The sequence below is a fragment of the Eulemur rufifrons genome, chromosome 21, assembly GCF_041146395.1.
Source record: "Eulemur rufifrons isolate Redbay chromosome 21, OSU_ERuf_1, whole genome shotgun sequence".
NCBI lineage: Eukaryota > Metazoa > Chordata > Mammalia > Primates > Lemuridae > Eulemur > Eulemur rufifrons.
Genome location: NC_091003.1, coordinates 289,865 through 311,501, shown reverse-complemented (window position 1 = coordinate 311,501; position 21,637 = coordinate 289,865). Strand labels below are relative to the sequence as shown.

General features: G+C 41.3%; 1 long non-coding RNA gene across 1 annotated transcript in view; it reads left to right on the top strand.

Moving 5' to 3' along the window:
• Nucleotides 1-7,258: 7,258 nt before the first annotated feature.
• LOC138401484 (uncharacterized) overlaps nt 7,259-21,637 on the top strand; it is a 54,288-nt gene continuing 39,909 nt past the window's right edge. Inside the window, exon 1 of the long non-coding RNA XR_011236525.1 lies at nt 7,259-7,305. This is a non-coding gene — a long non-coding RNA (uncharacterized lncRNA). The remainder of the gene's footprint in view (nt 7,306-21,637) is intronic.

Here is a 21,637-nt window from a genome sequence, read left to right as displayed (position 1 = left end):
TTTGTCGCCCGCAGAACCAGCGGCGCTAGGACCGCGGACGCCGGCTGCCGCCTTGGAGCCTGTGGGGACGGAGGGCGCGTGTGGCTGCGGGGAACGTGCTGAGGCGGCTGCGGCAGCGGCGGGAGCCGGACGGAGCGGAGGTAGGAGCGCGTGCGGGGCTCGGCGGGCACAGCCTATCCGGGCGGCCGGGCGGCAGGGAGGAGCGGCCCGCGGGGACACCGACTGTCCCGGCGACGGCGCTTAACTTCCCGCCGCCGCTCTCGAGGACACACAGCAAGTGCGGGCTACAGGGTCCCCGCGCCTCCCGGCCTCGCCCGGTGCGACCCCCGCGTCGCGCGGCCACCGTGACGCCCCCCGCGCCCGCCGGTCCCGGCTCAGGCCCCGGAGGCGCCGGCGGCGGGAACAGGCGGCTCCGGAGGGAGGGCGGGCGCGGGGGGCGGCGGGGCCGGAGAACATGGTGGGGAAGGCCGGGGGCGCGGGGCGGAGAGGAGAGGACGCGGAGTCGCGTGAGCGCGCCCGCCGGGCCCCGCGCCGTCCGCCCGGCCAGGCCTCGGGCGGTGCGTGGTGGGGCCGGCAGTGCGGGGCCCGGCGTGCGGAGCGCGGAGAGCAGAGGACGCTTCGTGGGCTCCGGGCGCCATGGGCGGTGGGAGCCGCGGCGCAGGGTCGGGCCGAGGCCAGGCGGGGTCCGTGCGTGTCCGGGGGGCTGCGGGCGACCCCGGGAGCGAGGCCGCCGCTGCCTCAACGGGTCCTCGCGGCCTCCGGGACTGTCCTGCGGGGTCCGCCGCCGCCTCCCGCCGGAGCTCTGGGGAGAAGCTGCCGGGCCGCGCTGGGACGAGGGGCTCCTTGGGGGCGGCCGGGCGCGAACTTTCTTTTGCTCTGTCCTGCCTCGCGCTTTTCTCCAGAGCCAGCTGTGGAGGCGCTTGCGGGGTGTGTGTGTGTGTGCGTGTGCGTGTGTGTGTGCGTGTGCTTTGCGGGGTGTGTGTGTGTGTGCGTGTGTGTGTGTGTGCTTTGCGGGGTGTGTGTGTGTGTGCGTGTGTGTGTGTGTGCTTTGCGGGGTGTGTGTGTGTGTGCGTGTGCGTGTGTGTGCGTGCGTGTGCGCTTTGCGGGGTGTGTGTGTGTGTGTGTGTGCGCTTTGCGGGGTGTGTGTGTGTGTGTGTGTGTGTCCGCTTTGCGGGGTGTGTGTGTGTGTGTGTGCGCTTTGCGGGGGGTGTGTGTGTGTGTGTGTGCGCGCTTTGCGGGGTGTGTGTGTGTGTGTGTGTGTCCGCTTTGCGGGGTGTGTGTGCGTGCGTGTGCGCTTTGCGGGGTGTGTGTGTGTGTGTGTGTGTCCGCTTTGCGGGGTGTGTGTGTGTGTGTGTGTGCGCTTTGCGGGGTGTGTGTGTGTGTGTGTGTGTGCGCGCTTTGCGGGGTGTGTGTGTGTGTGTGTGTGTCCGCTTTGCGGGGGGTGTGTGTGTGTGTGTGCGCGCGCTTTGCGGGGTGTGTGTGTGTGTGTCCGCTTTGCGGGGTGTGTGTGCGTGTGTGTGTGCGCGCTTTGCGGGGTGTGTGTGTGTGTGTGTGTGTGCGCTTTGCGGGGTGTGTGTGTGTGTGTGTGTGCGCTTTGCGGGGGGTGTGTGTGTGTGTGTGTGTGTCCGCTTTGCGGGGTGTGTGTGTGTGTGTGTGTGCGCGCTTTGCGGGGTGTGTGTGTGTGTGTGTGTGTCCGCTTTGCGGGGGGTGTGTGTGTGTGTGTGCACGCGCTTTGCGGGGTGTGTGTGTGTGTGTCCGCTTTGCGGGGTGTGTGTGCGTGTGTGTGTGCGCGCTTTGCGGGGTGTGTGTGTGTGTGTGTGTGTGTGCGCTTTGCGGGGTGTGTGTGTGTGTGTGTGTGTGTCCGCTTTGCGGGGTGTGTGTGTGTGTGTGTGTGCGCTTTGCGGGGTGTGTGTGTGTGTGTGTGTGCGCGCTTTGCGGGGTGTGTGTGTGTGTGTATGTGTGCGCTTTGCGGGGTGTGCACCGCACCTGGTGTTTCACACGGCGCCCTGTGCGGGGTCCTATGTGGTATGTGCTCAGAGTCATGCTGTGTGTACAGTATGTATGCAGTACTCGGTGTCATCCAGTGTGTGCCTAGCACGGTACCTGGTGTCACATATCGTGTGTCTGTAGCACCTGATGTCATGTTTGGTGTGTATGTGGCATCCTTGTCACATAAGCTGTGTACCCAGCACCCGCTGTCAGATGCAGTGTGTACGCAGTCCCCAGTGTCCTATCCAGAGCATGTAGTACCCCGTGTCATATAAAGTGCAAACATTGTCCCCAGGAATAAGCATGTTTGTGAGGTTGGAAGTGATGCCCAGGTGGCCCCCTCAAGGAGCGGGTATCCTCCAGGCAGGCTGGGTTTTTAGGGGGTCCTGAGTCCTTGCTCTGCTTCACTGTGGCATTCTGCCCCCCACGGTCAGCTGTGTCTCATGGAGGCAAGAGCATTCTTAAAAACTATCTAATCTGTTTGTCCACAGGCAGAAAATTAATGTTTACTTGTTTACTTTTAAACCGAGAAGCAGAGTAGTATCAGCTTACTGATAATGGGATGTGTAAACTTTTCAGATTTTGGGGTCATTGGTTCTAATTAACGGTTTTAAGTTATCAGAGAGAGAATGTTGGTTGTACTTTAAAAGTTTAAAGGTTTGAGTGCTTTTCGGTAGGCAAGGTCATCTTTGTAATTCTTTTGAATGTCTGATTTGTACAGGCAGGAGATAAAATATGATTTTCTGTACAGGCATAGTATTTTACTTGTCTTTGACTAATTGATGCGGATTACAGTACAGTCGTTATTTTTGGTTGACTCATCTTTATAAGATGACCAGGATACAGAATCAGAGATCAGAAGATGTAGTATCTAATTATGACACAATCGAAATATTTTTCTTATTTAAGTATGTGATTAAGAGGATTTCTGTATTTTACAATGTCTTTGTTTTCTGTAGAAATTGCTGATATGAAAACAGAATCTCCCTTTTACATTCTCTAAATTGGGCACCTTATTTTTGCAATTACCATTTGTGAGGTATTTAAATAAGCATGTCCTTCCAGCTTTACAAAGAAAAATCAATTAAAATGTTAAAATTTAGCTCTTTAGTTCATACTAAACATTCCTAGGATGTGGTTATGTTGGTGCTTTGAGTAGATGTCATCTTGCTTGCTTCAGTAAATGATGTGTGTTTGTTTGAACTCTTACCCTTTTGTAAGCCCCCCTCCTTTTTCTTTTTAGGGTTGTTCAGATAGTGTATAACAGGGGCATTCATACCCTTTGGCATACCTTAATTGAGACACTAATTGGAGCGAACTAAGAATTTTAACATTTGTAATAAAAGTATCAAATGCTGCTCTAACTTGACTACGTAAAGCCCTAACCCTCCAATGTCAGACTGTCTTTATCTTCCTTGTCTTTCAATTGAATTCTACACAGAGACCATTATTACATTTAAGCAAAGAGGATGTGTCTTCAAAAAAAAAAATGGAGAAAATAGTCTTATCCTTGATAGTTAAAAACTTTTCACTGTTTGGAAACCTTTTTTTTTTTTTTTTTTTTTTTTTGAGACAGAGTCTCACTCTGTTGCCCAGGCTAGAGTGAGTGCCGTGGCGTCAGCCTAGCTCACAGCAACCTCAGACTCCTGAGCTCGAGCGATCCTCCTGTCTCAGCCTCCCGAGTAGCTGGGACTACAGGCATGCGCCACCATGCCCGGCTAATTTTTTCTATATATATTTTTAGCTGTCCATATAATTTCTTTCTATTTTTAGTAGAGATGGGGTCTCGCTCTTGCTCAGGCTGGTCTCGAACTCCTGAGCTCAAACGATCCGCCCACCTCGGCCTCCCAGAGTGCTAGGATTACAGGCGTGAGCCACCGCGCCCGGCCGACTGTTTGGAAACCTTAACTTGGATTTAATATTTAATTTTTTTTGCAGGGTGATAAGGGTTTTTTTGTTCGATTGGCTTTTTTCCCCTTTGTCATTAGAGAGGTAACATGGCAAAATGATGACGAGCACAGACTTTGAGATGCAACAGCTCAGGTTTGAATCTCACCTCTGTCCTTTACTAGCAGAGTGACCTTGGGCAAATCACTAACTTGCCATGCCTTGTCTCAGTCTCCGCATATGACAAACAAGGGGGATAGTATTGCAGCAAACTCATAGGGTTATTGTGAAGATTAGACGAGTTACCATTTTTAAAGCACTTGAAACAGTGCCTGGCTCATAATGAGCACTGCAAAGATAGGTTAACACAAGTTGAGCTCCTTCTTACAATACATTATTTCAAGTTGATTTAGGAAACACAGATCCTCAACCTGTAGTCTCAATAAACGTATTTCCGTACTGTGTTCTAATATAGGCTGTCTTGTGTTCCCAGTGACAGTCTAATCTTAAGAATTCTTTCTAAATTTATTTGTTTATTCTTCATTCTAGTAGGAGAAGGAACATGTGTAATGCATGCCCATCACTATCTTTTAAAAGCTGCCAGTATAAAAGTTGCCTATTGGAAATGGTAGTTTTAGTATTTGGATCTCAAGTACCATGTATCTTAGGTTTTGAAACCTCATGTGCCCATAGCATGGATTTAATGAAATTCATAGATGATCTAAAACCTCATTCATCATTGATTTTGACTGTTGTTTCCTCTGATAGAAGTTAGACAGTTTCTGTTTTTAGTTTGCTTTGTTTCTGCTTTGCTTTTCCTGGTGTGCTCTTATTATTATTTTATAAGTCATATTAAGAATAGAAGGAAGGAGAAAATGGGCTGTCACGTACATAGAAGGTACTCAAGATGGTTTATGAGTCAAATCTAATTCAGGAAAATAGTAACTAAACTAGTGTGGAAAGGGATGAGATCTGAAATTATGGTATGACATATTCACATACGATATGCCTTGTCTTATTAATTTGTATTTAACTCTCATAGCATACATCTGAATCTCTGCTTTTACACATTAGCTATCTCAGAATGTTGGAAAATAAGCATTCGTTACACTTCTGAGGGCTTGTTTATCTGAAGCAATTTTAATGTTTATCATGACTCAATCTTTGACGAATAATACAAATATCTGAAATACACATTGTGAGAGTTCTTATTTTAACCATTGGTTTTAAATTAATATTTTCCCCCACATCTGTCGCCCTGTCTGTAATTGTTTCAGGTTATATGTTTTATATTTGTTTGAGGCAGACTTTCTGAATAAAGAAAATCTCTTTGTCACCTCTTCATTTGATCATCCTTAATCCCTTACCAACATTTTTACTAGGAATTTTCACAAGAAGTAAAAAGTAACTGATTTGAGTTCAATGTCTACTTGTATCTCTCACGTATTAACTTTGAGTTACTTACTTGCAGTGCCACTGTCACATTTCAAAACAAGTATGAATCTGCTTTGGCGCGGAGACTCTGTGCAGAGGTTGCACTGCAGGTTGTCAGTGTTTTGCCCCCCAGTAGTCTTGGTTTTTGAAATGTTTTGGTGTCTACGATTTTATAACACAGATGAGTTACTTTGCTGCAATAATATGTATTAATATCATGTATTGTCTGTCTACTGTATATCAGCCACTGTGCAATTATTTACAAACATTATCTCACTTAAAACCCTTACGTATTATCTCAAAAGCATAGCAGTCCTCCTTTAAGTTATAGAAGGTTCCCCTCCTTGTAGCACACCCCTCATCCCATCCCATTGCATGACAAACAGAAAAACACACACAGAAGAGAAGTGGGTGAATCAGATGTTTTGAGAGAGAATGTGATCCGTGTCACATGAAAGTTTGAGAATCCCTGGAATAAGAGGTAAATGATAGAAATGAAGATAATGGGAGAGAGATAAGACTCTAAATCTAAATACTCAATAAAATAGTCTTTTTGAGTAATCATGGCTTAACTTTAATTTTTAAAACATATACAGAAATGAAGTATTGCTTTAAAGAAAGAGCTTATGTGTGCGCAGGTACCTGCTGTTATGTTTCTTCTGTAGAAAATTCATAAAAAGTTACTTAGTTTGTATTGTGAAAATGCTATATGAGCTTCAATATGAAAATTAGTTACAAATGGAAAGAAATAGTCTATAACATAAATTATTTGGAGTTTTCTTAGTATTTGTATAATCCGTTACACACTTTAGGAGGGAAACTTAGCAAATTAGATATTTAACTCAATTCAACAAATAATCTAATTAGATATTTAGTTAATCTTTCTTTTTTGTATATTTTCTATTTCAGAGTAGTGTTCTGATTTTTAACTCGGGTTTCTTTTAAGGGAAATTTAGCATCTTGGAATATATTTTCACAATTAAGGTGCAGGGTAAGATCTTTTAAATGTGTTTGATCAGATAGCAATAGAAATACCCGTATGTGCAAACACAGAAGCAATTTATTCACACTATTAAATCATTGTAAAGTTGCATTTGCACTGGGTATGTGGCAGATTTCACTTACAGTTGGTAACATCAGCAATTGTCCAGACTGTTTGCTCCATAAATGGCTAAAAGTTTGTCTACCTTTATGTAAAGTTAAAAAGAGAAATGATGAAGGTAATAGAATACTGTTGCATCAGAGTTTGAAGGAGTCATATAGACTGTTAATCTATATGTTCTTCAGAAATGAGAGTGATACATTTCCAGATCACATTATCTTATATGTTAGTTGGAAAATGTGTGTTGCTGAAAACTTGTACACAAAGTTTTATTTTTTTAACTGAATAATAAGTATAGTCGGTAAGCTAGTTTTATTTTAAATAAATGCTTTTATAGTTCAAGTGACTTCATAATTAAATCTGTTTCTTAAAATTGCATTTTTTGTACAAGTAGAATATATGCAATTTTAATGTCTTAACTTCATTTATTAATACATTGTTATTTATTGAAACTCTGCTATGTGCCACACACTTGCTAGGTGCTGAGGTGAACAAGATAAGAGAGTTCTTGCCATTGCAGAGTTTATAGTTCAGAGTAACCCAATTACTGAAGGAAGCACAATAAAGTGTAACAGAAGAGAGTAAGTCCAGGGTACTGTGGAACAGAAGCTGAATTAAGATACATTGTATTTGAGTTAAAATTACTTGTGAGGTGTTAGCACTGATGATTTAAAATTTATTCTAATTTGTAACTTTGAGATTTTACTGTATTAACCACCTGAGGGTTTTCAAAAGCAACTTACTTTTTTTTTTTCTTTTTTTTTTTTTGAGACAGAGTCTCACTCTGTTGCCCTGGCTAGAGTGCCCTGGCATCAGCCTAGCTCACAGCAACCTCAAACTCCTGGGCTCAAGCAAACCTGCTGCTTTAGCCTCCTGAGTAGCTGGGACTACAGGTATGTGCCACCATGCCCGGCTAATTTTTTCTATATATTTTTAGTTGTCCAGCTAATTTCTTTCTATTTTTAGTAGAGGCGGGGTCTCACTCTTGTTCAGGCTGGTCTTGAACTCCTGACCTCTAGCAATCCTCCCATCTCAGCCTCCCAGAGTGCTAGGATTAAGGCATGAGCCACCACTCCCGGCCTAAAAGCAACTTTCTTATGTTAATTTTTTACAGTACTCTGTTAAAAAGTAGACCTGTATTAAATATCAAGCATATATTATGTTCTCCGGATATTATCTGGGCATTTAAGTGAAAGGTAGACCCATTTAAAAGTTTTCAGTGTTTTTTTTTTTTTTTTTTGCTGGTTTGGTCAGCTTGTATGTTAAGTAAATTTAAAATATAGTTTAAAGAATGTAGGATCTTCTTTCTTAGTTTAAGCATTTATCATATGGACATAAAAGCAAGATATACAAATATTTTTCAATGGATTTCTGTTGAGGGCTTGTCACATTAATTCTCATAAGTGGGATTAAAAATACTACTTAAAAAAATTTAGTTAGATGCTATGGTTTATAGCAAGAGAATCTGACTTACATACATTTTAAAAGGCGAAAGATTTATGCGATCTGAAGAGAAACCAGAGCATAACATACATTTTAATTTGACTATGCACATTAGATCACTTAGCAAGTCCTCTTTGCAGGCAGTTTCTAGCAAGCTAGGATTTATCACAAACAGTGCCTGTGGCACTACCATGTTTTTTGAAGATGTCATCATTGAGCATCTTCCATACTAGGCAGTGTACATTTTCCATTTAGTTTTCACAACAGCATCATGAGGGGAATGTTGTTATAACGATTTTATAATAAGGGAAGAGACACAGTTAAATTGCTGTTACCCAAGTTCACACAGACATAATCAAATTGGTTTCAATCCATGGGTATGACTACCAAACCTGTAGTATGTTATGCTATTCTGTCTCCCTAAGACCCATCAACCTCTTGGGTCTTTGTACTGATATGCCTTCATGTTCCCAATGTACCTTTATAAGTCTCCAAAAGTATGTAATATTAACAGAATATAAAAACTATGCTCATTCTACCTACAAAAGCAGGAGGTGGAAAGGCAGGGATATTAGGAAACTCCTGGTAATCAAAACATTCCATATGTAAAGTTCTGGTTACTTCCAATTTCACTGGTGATGATAGCTGGCAATCAAAGAACAAGTGTGGATAATTGGCTCATTTTCTTGGGGTCACTATGGTAGCTCATGTTATAAAGATAACTTGAGGCAGGAGCAGTGGAGGTGGGGAGACCTATGATCTTTATTTTAATACTTATGTAATGGAGAAAAATGTTTGAAAACACTTGGAATTAACTCCAACATTAAAGCATTCTTGTCTTCAAAGGGGAAGTCATTGTCTTGAGGAATCTTTTAACATACCTTCTCCTGGATAAGTTCAATTTACATTGAAATAGCTAATTTCTTGAAAGCTGCAGTAAATGCTAAGGCTTCAGAATTCCATTAGGTGTGCACTGTCATCTAAAATAAAATACCATTTCATGAGAAGCATGTGGTGAAGAGAGTAACAGATCAAGTGAGTTATAGCATCCACAGATCCAGATCATCCTGACAGCCATCCACAGTAATGTTCCAGTGGGTTATTAAGTATGATTTTCTCTTATTTGATAGCTATGGAAAGATTTTAGAAAAAAATTTTTTTAAGGAAGTCTAAGTATAGAGAAGCTCTCTCAACTGGGAAGCTATTATGAATTTTTTAGTTTTCTCTTTTTGTAGATTCTTGATTTACCTGCTTATTGTTTGTTTTTCTATCTCAAAAGTGCATCTGAAAAATGCTGTTTGAGAGAGCAAGTTCTTAATTTTCAATTGAATTTTGACATGGGGCCCTTCCCCAATTAATATAAAATATGCTTATTTTAACTGCCCGGTCAAAAAATAAGAATAATTTATTTGGGATTTCCATTGATGTCAAATTTAATAGGTTTTGGGAGGAGGTGTATTTACCATTAGAGATGTTATCTTTTTAAATTGTAGACAATATAAAGTCTAAAGTAATTTTTTTCTACTGTACTTATAATTTATCATTTCTTTTATATGTTTGGAAATATCAAGTTTAATATCATTTAATATCAACATATCTGAAACATTTCTTTTGAAATACCTACTTATTTACCACTCTTCACATATATGTTCTACACAATCTTAAGAAGCCTCTTACTTGTGATTAATATTCACGTTGGTTTGTTTCAGGCAAGAAACTGCCATTTGAATCATTTGAAAGTTTTTATTTTTTTAAGGACTGTTCAAATAAAACTAGTTTTAGTCCCAGTAACTTTCAAGTGACTTAAAAGCCAAACGACCAGCAGTCTAATATAAAGTTGGACTTTCTCTTGGTTCACCTGCATTTTTAGACAAATGCTGATGAAAAATGTACTATTGTAAGCCTTAGTTACAGTAGTATCTGTACCATATTGTTTTAAATGAATTATTTGGGATTTTAGGTGATGGTGCTACACGAGTCACATTAGGAAGAAATAATATTTAGCATGCTGGTTCTCAATCATGAGTGAGCATCTAAATTGCTTTTTAAATTTTTACAAAAACATTAAACCAGAATCTCTGGGGATGGATCTAAGCTCTAAGTTTTAAAAATTATACTTTCTTAAATGTTTCACATTTCAAATTTTTTATTTTTCTAAGTGGTATTCATGCTTTCTTTTTAAATATTTCTTTTTGGAATAGATTATAGAAAATGGTGTACCCTGGGACCTTTAGCTCTAAATCTCAGAAATTCTCTTTCAAGAATCAGATCAATTAAGTTTCCTGGGGGAAAAAAGACAATAATCAAAACAATCTGGGGGAAAAAAAACACAACCTGAAAAATAAATGCATCCTGGAAGAAAGCCTTAAGTCTTTTCAGGTTCCTCAGAAATGCTACCGTGTTGCTAGGTAAGATGGATATCAAAGGTACCATTGGCTGATGTTCCCCGGTGGGCTCAGATATAGCTATAATCACAGGTGAATATGTACCATATCTTGAGGTAGGTAATGTTCAGGAGACAGGCTGACATCCAGTTTGAATGTCTGGGCGTTCCAGTAACTGGACTGAAAAGCAGCAGCATGGTGTCCCTGCCCATCCTGTCCTCAGAGCTCCGGATTTCTCATAATCCTGTAGGAAAATCAGAAAAGCTTGGAAGCCCTTCCCTAGGGCAGTCGGACCAACTGTCTTGGGGTCACATCTGCAGTCCGTGGTGAGACAACCTGAGAAAGTTTTGCGGGCTGTGCCCTGCTCTCTGGCTAGCGTCCTCTTTTCCCTGGCCTCTATCTGGGTTTCAGATGATTCTTCCTGTTCCTTCAGATTGGGGGTGGCATTTCCACCTACAGGTTGTTCAGTGGGGATGGCCATCCAGAGGAGGAGATTCAAAGTCTTTCAGCTGAGTTCTAGAAGATTCTGACTTACTTCCTTTGCCCTGGGAAGAAGTCCTTGAGCTGCAAGACCCATCCACAGCAATAGATTCAAAGCCTTTGGGCTGCGTATGAGGAGAGTATGACTTAATTCCTTTGTTCTGGGAAGAAGTCCTTGAGCTGTAAGACTCACTGTGGCTTCAGCCACTACTGGACAATATCTGTGTTCACTCCTCGCTAACTGGATTTCTCACACAAGCATTTTGAGGCTTCATAGTGATCCTAGGACCTAGGCAGTTGTGATAATTTCCACAGGTTTCTTTAATTCCTCTGTAATATAGATTCATAATTCTCCACCAGTTTCACAAAAGTCAAGGTGCGTAGCAGATTGGTTTTAAAGGAACAGGGACATCTAGGAAGTGACAGGAAAGCCTCCCTGGGCCTGGTACTGTTGACGGGGTGTTCAGCAGAGTCTGGTCCATGTTCTTTATTTGCTTCTCCCACTGTGTGACACGGCCCTTCCCCAGGTGGCTGGATTCCCAGTGGTGTCAGTGTTCTGTCTTCTCAGTTTGCCTCGGGGGAGAACACACAACATTCTGTGTTTTTAAAGTGTGTTCAGTCAAATTTTCTAAGTACACATAATTTTCTCAGTTTCAGATTATCCGATACAGTCAAGAATTATATTCTTTATTGCTGCTGTTAGAATTGCATTTTAAAGAGAATATTTTTTATAAAATTTGATCTTGAACAGAGTAGAAAATGTTAGGTGGTTATACTATTGTGAGTCAGTATTCTTAAGTAGGTACCATTTCATACAATTATCCTAAATATTGTAAATCATAGGAAAGGAAAAGAATCTGAAGTATGAATCACAGAAAATAATTGCCTTTGAAAACTATGACTTATCTGAAAAAAGGCTAAACTGAGAATCGGCCACTTCAGTCTCTGGTCTCTGTCTCCACAGCTCAGTCCTCAGGCTCCTTTTGGAGTCTCCGTCCCTGCACTGTGGCCTGAGAACTGCTTCAAGGCAGGGAACTGGTGGTATCTTAAACATAGAGTTTACATTTGGAAGAGCAACACACTAGTAAAGTATAACTAAATATATTCAGTTACCTTACGTTTTAAATATCTGTACTCTCCATTCTGGGTGTGTTTTGGTGTATATGGGGATGGATTTTATACTTTATCAAGCCTCACACTTTGAGTAGACATTATATCACTTAGGAGAATGGCACTTTATTGTGAGAAAGGACAAAGGCTGAAACAGTCTAATGACGTGCATTGTTTTCACTCTTCTTTCTCTTCCTTTTTTACGGAACCCTGCTCCTTAGATGATGCAATGGTCACTAGTTACCTTGCCCATCCTATCTTCAAAGATAGTGAAGGGGAAAGTTCGAGAAATGTCATTGTGAGTGAAGGAAATAGTTTTCCAGAATTCACCCAAAGTTAGCCTGAAAGCGTTACATGCCTGGCCCAGCACCATCCTGGCAGGTTTGAGTGATTAGCCCTGCCTCAGGCTGTGGCCTGGGTCTTGGCAATTTCAGGAAAATAATTTAGATTTAAAATACATGGCACATGTTAATAAACTATTGTAGCACAAAGGCTTATACAATTCTCTCTACTTTTGTAAGCTTGAAAAATGTCCATAACAGATACTTTTAAAAGTTAATAGTAACAGTAATGATGGAAACTTTCCTAGCGGGTGGGGGAAAGTCTCAGAGGAAGGGGAGACACATGGAAAAAACAGGAATCATTGAAAATTCTTTGTAAATTGATAATTTTACATAGAAGCTACAAAAATAATCCTCTGCTGCCTTCCCACTTGAACAAAGTGACATGTAAATTGGCTCCAGTGACTTTTTTCCATAAATATGATTCTGTGGTTTCTAGTCTATTTACAAGGTTTTGTAGCTGTTACTAGTATCTGATTTTAGAACATTTTCACTGCCCTCAAAGGAAACCGCAGCTGCCATATCAGTCGTCTCCCATTCTCTTCTCATCCCAGCCCCTGGCACTCACTATTCTACTTTCTGTCTCTGGATTTGTCTATTCTGGACATTTCGTATGTGTGAAATCATATAATATGTGGCCTTTTGTGTCTGGCTTCTTTTACTTAGAACGTTTTCCAGGTTCATCCATGTTGTAGCATGTGTCACTACTTCATTCCTTTTTATGGCTGAATAACGTTTTATTGTGTCAATAATATTCCATTGGGTGTAACACATTTCATTTATCCATTGATCAGTTGATGGACATTTGAGTTTTCCCCACTTTTTGGCTGTTATGAATAATAATGCTGTGAATATACATGTACCTGTTTCTGTGTGGACATATATTTTCAGTTCTTTTGGGCAGATATATAGAAGTGGAATTGCTGTGGTCATGTGGCAACTCTGTTTTCTTTTTGAGGAACTGCTGAACTGCTTTTGAAAGCAGCTGTACCATTTTACATTCCTACCAGCAAAGTATGAAAATACCAGTTTCTCTGAATCTTTGTCAGCACTTGTTATTGTCCGGATTTCCTGACTGTAGCTATCCTGGTGGCCGTGAAGCGGCATCTCATTGTGATTTTCATTTGCATTTTTCTAGTGACTAGTGATGTTGAGCATCCTTGTGCTTATTGGCCGTTTGTTTATCTTCTTTGAATAAATGTCTGTTCACATCCTTTGTCCATGTTTTAGTTGGGTTGTCTTTATATTGAATTGTAAAAACCTTTTATGTGTTTTGAGTAGAAGTCTTATCAGATGTAGGATTTGCAGGTCTTTTTGACCATTCTGTGGCTGTCACTTTCTTGATGGTGTCCTTTGAAGCATAAAAGTTTTTAATTTTGGCCGGGCGCGGTGGCTCACGCCTGTAATCCTAGCACTCTAGGAGGCCGAGGTGGGCGGATCGTTTGAGCTCAGGAGTTCGAGACCAGCCTGAGCAAGAGCGAGACCCCATCTCTACTAAAAATAGAAAGAAATTATATGGACAGCTAAAAATATATATAGAAAAAAAAAATTAGCCGGGCATGGTGGTGCATGCCTGTAGTCCCAGCTACTCGGGAGGCTGAGACAGGAGGATCGCTTGAGCTCAGGAGTTTGAGGTTGCTGTGAGCTAGGCTGACGCCACGGCACTCACTCTAGCCTGGGCAACAGAGTGAGACTCTGTCTCCAAAAAAAAAAAAAAAAAAAAGTTTTTAATTTTGACGTAGTCCACTTTATCCATTAATATTTTTCTTTGGTTGCCTTTTGACATGATATGATCCCTTTTTTCCAGTTTGTTTGCATTCCACTGTGTAGATGCCCTGCACTGCATTCCACCAGTTCCTTGCGGATTTACTACTACAAAGACTGCTATAAGGCATGAATGTGTAGGTACATCATTTTTGATTTTGCCAGTGGGATTGCTGGGTCAAAGAGAAAATGCATGTGTAATTTTGGTGGTTATTGCCACATTCCCCTCCATAAAGACTGTGACATTTTCTGTTCCCACCACTGCTGTATGAGAATCCCTGTTTCTGTACAGTTGTACGACAGAGTACATTGCCAGGCTTCTATAGTTTTGCGAGTCTGATAGGTATTAAATAGAAATGCTATATTAGATGTAGTTTAGAAATTGGTCTTCTCTAAGAGAAATTGTCTTTCCATAACTTGACCTTTTGTGTTGTGTTTTCTGTTTGTCCATATCTTTTGCTCATTTTTTCCATTGGGTTTTTGGGGCTTTTTCTGAAATTTTAGAGGTTTCCTTTTTTTTTTTTTTTAACATATCAAGGATATGAACCCTTAATTCATAATTTTTTTTTTTTTTTTTTTTTTGAGACAGAGTCTCACTCTGTTGCCAAGGCTAGAGTGAGTGCCGTGGCGTCAGCCTAGCTCACAGCAACCTCAAACTCCTGAGCTCAAGCGATCCTCCTGTCTCAGCCTCCCGAGTAGCTGGGACTACAGCCATGCGCCACCATGCCCGGCTAATTTTTTCTATATATATTTTTAGCTGTCCATATAATTTCTTTCTATTTTTAGTAGAGGTGGGGTCTCGCTCATTGCTCAGGCTGGTCTCGAACTCCTGAGCTCAAACGATCCGCCCACCTCGGCCTCCCAGAGTGCTAGGATTACAGGCGTGAGCCACCGCGCCCGGCCCCTTAATTCATAATTTAATTTATAAAAATTTCTTTTACTTTTACCTATCCCATTTGTCATTTATATTTTTACCTTGTTTATGGTGTACTTTGGACATGTAAAAGGTTTTAATTTTGCTTGTTTGCTTTAGGTTTTGTGGGGTCTTTTTGTGTTTTTGTGTGTATGTGGTGGTAGTCCCATTTTTCAGCCTTTCACTTGCTTTGCTTCTGGATTTTGAGTCATAGGAAAGGCTCAGGCAGGAGGATCTCTTGAGGTCAGGAGTTTAAGACCAGCTTGAGCAACATAGCAAGACCCTGTCTCTATAAAAAGTAGAAAAATTAACTGGGTGGGGTGGCATGTGCCTGTAGTCTAAGCTACTTGAGAGGCTAAGACAGGAGGATGGCTTGAGCCCAGGAGTTTGAGGTTGCAGTGAGCTATGATGATGTCACTGCACTCTAGCTCAGGCAAGAGTGCAAGACCCTGTCTCCAAAAACAAAATAAAACAAAAAAACCTGGAGTCTGTCTTCTCAAACCCTGCCACTGCTTTATCAATTAAATTTATTAAATCCTTTGTTGTCATTTAAATGATGTTCACTGTATCTTCACCAGGAGTAGATTCTATTTCAAGAAACCACTTTCTTTGCTCATTCATAAGAAGCAACTTCTCGTGTGTTAAAGTTTTATCCTGTGATTGTAGCAATTGAGTCACATCTTCATCTTCCACTTCTTTTTTTTTTTTTTTTTTTTAATTTAGAAGCCATTCACCCATGATTTTCTAGCTTCCACAGTTGCTACTGAGAAATCTGATACCGGTTTGTTTTATGACCTCTCCTGTCACCCACCCTAGGGAGCCTTTCATCTCCTCTTCTTACCACCAGTGTTTGACTTTCCAGGTGGATGTGCTTTGCGCTTCCTTCCATTCCTATGCTGGGCATTTCATGGTCTTTGTCCATTTGCAGATGCCAATTTTCATTGGTAGGTACTTTTCTTGAATAATTTTTCCCCTCTGTTTTCATTCTGTAACTCTTGTTATTCAGATATTGTATCACAAAGTTTTTTTCTCTTATCTCCTATTTGTGCATTTCTTGTCTTTTGTTTCTACTTTGTGCAAGATTGCCTCAACTTTATTTTCTAACCCTTTAACTGAATTTGTTTATCATATTTTAAAGTTTTTTGAATATTTCTATTTAGAGTATCCTGTTTATGGTTTATAGGTATGATTCCATTTCTTACTCTTCTATGATACCAATTATATGTATTTTCTGTTTGCTCCATGTGACCTCTTTCTCTCTTTTGTGGAGAAGCCGGTCTCAAATGTCTGGTGATTCCTGGCTGTCTATTTGTATTTATGAGTGAGACATTGGGAAGCTAATTGGACATTCTTTGTGTGGGTTTTACTGTTGGGATGTCAGGTGGTCGGATGGCTGTTTCTTTAGGTTCCTTCAGATGTCAGTGTCTGAAGGTTCTTTCTCTGGGATCATTTAATTTCTGCAGAAAGGTACAGTTTGGTCTCTTGTCTGAGCCTAAGATCAGTCATCTGGAATTTGATGGTAGAAAGGGACTTTACCTGTTCATGATTCATTAGGTAGCTTTTCCCTTAAAAGCCCCCTCATGCCCATCCCACCCACTCCAGCTTAAAATCCCCACCTTCCTCGCCTATGGAAATGGTATTGAGCCCAAGCTGCCCACAGTCTGCTTTCAATCCTGCGTGGCCTGATCTGAGTACAGCTCTCCACCTCCTTCATGCGATTCTCCTTATTCACCACACTCCCGCCACTGTCCTTTCTCAGTTATGTCTTTGCATGTGTTTTCCCCTTGGTGTGCCTAGCTGTTTTACTTCATTTATGATCTCCTTAACTTTCTATGATAGGCAGGATCGGTTAGGTTGTGCTGTGAAACAAGCAACCTCAAACGTCAGTGGTTCAAAACAACGGGTCTTGCTCATGCTACCATCCATCATGGGTTAGTGGGAGCTCTGCCTCGAATGGTCCTCCTTCTGGTAGGAGGCTGACAGCAGCCACCATCGGGGCGTTGCCATTGCCTGTGGTATATAGAGAAAGCGTAGCAAATCAGAGTAAGATTCTTGAATCTTCAAATGCCAGGTGTCATAAATCACATTTTTAGGGCTATGGGGAAGTGTGACAACCCAAATAGGTGGCCAGGCAAAGATCTCAATCAGTGGAGGGTTACAAAGCCAAAGTTCAAGGACAAACCACAGAAGCATGTGTGATCTGTGCTATCTGAAGAGGGATTTGGAAACTCAGTATTTAAAGAGTGAAGGCATATAGAAAGAAAAAAGGGGAGAGGGTGGGCCATGATGCAAATGGTTACATTCTTGTGAGATTTTAGTTACTGCCAGGAAATCTGCATTTTACACAAGGTTAAGGAAAATGTTTGAAGAGAAAAGGGAGTAAAGGAAGAATCGGTTATGCAGATGTCCCTGGGTAGCTGGAAGAAAGAATGGTCTTGTCTCTGTTCTGCACTTGGGAAGATAAACTTGTAATCCACATTATTAGTGTGGAATCAAAGTGGCCTTTAGTTTTAGGAGCTAGACTTAGCCTGCAGACCCGGAAGTTACAATTTACATGTCCTCATTGATGGGAGGCCAGCAAACAGTGTCCTTATGAATGATCTGTGGGAACTGTCCATGTAGATGCCTGAAGACTTTTACCTTTCTGTGGCAATCTGGCCTGTAGTGTTAGTAACAGCTGTTCATTTGCAAGAGGGTGTTGTGTGACTCAGCATCTGGGCTTGACCTTCCCTTTGGCATAGGGAGTTGGAGGGTCCTGAGATTTTTATTTTCCTTTACAAGTGCAATACTGCTGGTGCTTAGGACAACTGGAAGTATTTAGTGAACAACACTGATGACCACCATAGCAACCTTGACCACCCAATCTAAAGTGGCCCTCCCCATTGCCTGCTGATTTTTTCCTTTTCTTTCCTTTTTTTCACAGGACTTGTCACTATCTGAAATCATCTTTTTGTTTTCACATTTATTGTCTGTTCCCCCAATACCCTCAAATATTAACACTAAGCCATATAAGTACAGGAACCTTTCTGAATCATTCACCACTATATCCTGAGTACCTAGAGCAGTGCTTAGCAAATACTAGGTGCTCAAAAACATTGGATGAATGATTCTAGGTTAATTTTTGAAATAAGTAATATTTTACAACACTTCCCGCCAAAGGGAATATGCACTTTTAATAGAACTTTTCCTATTTTCTTTAATGTCCATTAAACAAAATTAGGTGTGCTTTTGATATGAATTGCTATAGACAACTGAGAGTAATTTTCTTTGATAGTAATAGAGTTAATTTTTAAGCATTCAAAAACATTTTAGGAAAAGTCATTAGAAATGACCTTCATTAATCAATACAAACTAGAAAGTTATCACAAAAATACAATGTATTATGCTTATAATTCCATAAACTTCCAATTGCAGTATTGATTTAGATCACTGGTAAAAAAACTTCGTTGGCCCAACAACATGGAATGCAAAATTATGCAAAATTAGTAGTGTTGTCTAACAGCAAATATTTTCAACTCTTAGCTATATTTTTATAAGAATACTTGTTTATCTTTGCTGAACAGGGAGACATTTATGTTATATTTAATCATAATTTTACATGACAAGATGTAAAAAAAAAAACCTTTTAACCTCCTTCTAGTTCTTTCTGTCCCTGCAGAAATGAATAGTCACTAATAATTATTACTCCCTTTTGCTTGCAAATGACATTCTTCCTTATGAAAGAGTTTTTCCTTTCTGTGAATAAAGAATTTTTTACATTTTGAAATTTTAGCTTTATATATTTATAGGCTGCCTTCTATTAGAAGTGTAAAATATTAGGGTTTTTAATGGAGGAAATTTGTAATTTAATATTTGTTAGGTTTGGACACATAACCCACTTTGGATAAAACCAAAATCATTTATAGCAAGTACAGAAACTAACAGCCTAGGTTGCATAATGTAGTTCTAAAATTTTTAGATCAAGGTGATATACTCATTTTTTTTAGGTAGTAAATTGTTGATAAGTTATTACAACTCAAATCTCTTCCATAATTTATGATTTTTTGCAGACTTCCATTTTTATGGAGAAATGTGAAGACAGCAAAACTGTGCTTTAGGTCATTTTTGTATGTGATAGTGTCTTTGATGTGTTCAGAATGCAAAAATTTGGCTCACACCTGTAATCTTTGCACTCTGGGAGGCTGAGGTGGGAGAATTGTTTGAGGCCAGGTGTTCAAGACCATCCTGAGAAAGAGCGAGATCCTGTCTCTACAAAAAATAGAAAAATTAGCCAGGTGGAGTAGCACACGCCTGTAGTCCCAGCGAGTCGGGAGGCTGAGGCAGGAGAATCGCTGGAGCCCAGTAGTCTGAGGTTCCAGTGGGCTGTGATGACACCACTGTACACTGGCCCAGGCCACAGAGTGAGACTCCATTTCAAAAAAAAAAAGAAAGAAAAAAAAAGAAAAAAAGAAGAAAGCAAAAATTTGAATTATGCAATCAGCACCCAAAATTTCTGTTTATATAGATTTATTTACTTCCCCAGGATACAGTGTTGTACAGTGTTTTGGAATTATTAAATTCAGACTTTTCCATGTTAAGCTGTGGATCCCATGCTGAACAGTGTACGGTCTCTGTCCCACAGAATGTAAAGAAAGTGTCAAAACAAACTAACTCTTACGGGAACTGGGCTGTGCTCTGGCAGGTCCAGTGCAGGTTGTGTAGGTACGTAGGACATTTTTATGCATCAAATACTTGAGGCTAACAGAGAAGCCCTTTATAGTGCCCCACTTTTTACTGATGAATTAGAATTTATTGTTCAGAAATAAGCCCATAGATCTATATGGCCAGTAGATTTTTGACAAGGACACTGAATCCATTCAATTGGGAAAGAATAGTCTCATCAACAGATGGTGCTGGGATAACTTGATTTCCACATTGTAGAGAATGAAGTTGGACCTCCTACCTCACATCATATATAAAAATTAATTCAAAATGGATCAATGACCTAAATATAAAATCCAGAACCCTAAAACTTTTAGAGGAAAACAGAAGTTAATCTTCAGACTTTTGATTTTGCAATGGATTCATAGGTATGACACCAAAAGCATGAGCAACAAGAGAAAAAATAGATGTTATAATTTATCAAAATTTAAAACTGCTATGCATCAAAGAACATTATCAAGGAAGTATAAGGACAACCTAATGTTTACCAAGCTTATGTCTGACATGGGACTAATATCCAGAATCTATGAAGAACACTTACAACCCAACAATAACAAAACAGGCAACCCAATTCGAAAATGGGCAAAGGACTTGAATAGACATTTCTCTAGAGAAGATAACAGATATCCAATAAGTACATGAAAAGATGCTCAACACCATTGGTCGTTAGGAAAATTCAGATCAAAACCACCATGTGATACTGCTTTACACCTACTAAGATGGCTCTTTTATTTTTTTGAGGAAAAAAAAAGAAAAAATGGGAAATGGCAAGTGTTGGTAATGTGGAGAAATTGGAACACTTGTACAGTGCTGGTAGGACTGTGAAATGGTACAGCTGCTGTAGAAAAGTGTTTGCTGATTCCTTAAAAGGTTAATCATGGAATTACTATGTGAGCTAGCAACTCCACTTCTGGGTATGTACCCAAAGGAATTAAAAGCAGACTTCAGCAGATGCTTGTGTGCCAGTGTGTCCTGCAGCGCTACTCACAGGACCCGAAAGGTAGAAGCCACCCACGTGTCCAACAGGGGAATGGGTAAGCAGAGTATGATATTCCATACAGTGGAATATTATCCATCCATGAAAATAAATGAAGTTCTGACACAGGCTGCAACATGGATGAACATTAAATCATTATGCTAAGTGAAATAAGCCAGACAGAAAAGGACAAAGAGTGTGTTTCCACTCATGAAGTATCTAGAATAGGCGTATGCATAGAGACAGGAAGTAGCTTTGAGGATACCAGGGGCTGGGAAGAGGGGAGAATGAGAAATTAGTGTTTAATGGTTATAGAATTTCTGTTTGGTGTGACAAAAAGGTTTTGGAAAATAGTGATGGTTGCAAAACACTGAGAATGCACAGTAATTAATGCCACCAAACTGTATACTCAAAAATGGTTAAGGTGGCAAATTTTATAACATATTTTACCACAATTTAAAAAAATTAAAATTGAATCCCCGTCCCCATCGGCCTCTGTGATGGACGCAGGCGGCCCACTTAGCTGTCCCCGCAGGGCCACCTGGGGCCGCCACTGGCACAGCGGGTCCCGGTGTCCCGTAAGTGCCATGACCGGGGCTTAAGAAAACGTACAAGTTGTGATTCGACAACCTCACAATCCCTCTGCCTTAGGGATTTCTGTTTTTTCCTTTTTGGGACAGAGTCTCGCTCTGTCCCTCGGGCCAGAGTAGTGTCGTTCTGTCCTCACAGCTCGCTGCAGCCTCAGACTCCCGGGCTCAGCGAGGCCCTGGCCTCCTGCGTCGGCCTCCGTGGGTGGCCGGGGCTGGGCCGGCCTCGCTGACTCCAGGTAGGGACGGGGCCTTGCCCGGCTCGGGGGTCTCGAACTGCTGGCCTCGGGCGACCTCCCGCCTGCGCCTAGAGCGCCAGGGTTCCAGGCCTGAGCCACCACGCACGGCCAGGGTGTCTTAATTTAGGACTGTGACGTGCGCGTTTTCTCAAAGTTTGTGTATGAATCAACATTTTTCTGATAAGAAAGCCGAAGTCTGGCCGGGCGCGGTGGCTCCTGTGATCCAGCACTCTGGGGGGCCGAAGCGGGCAGATTGTTTGAGCTCAGCAGTTTGAGACCGGCCTGAG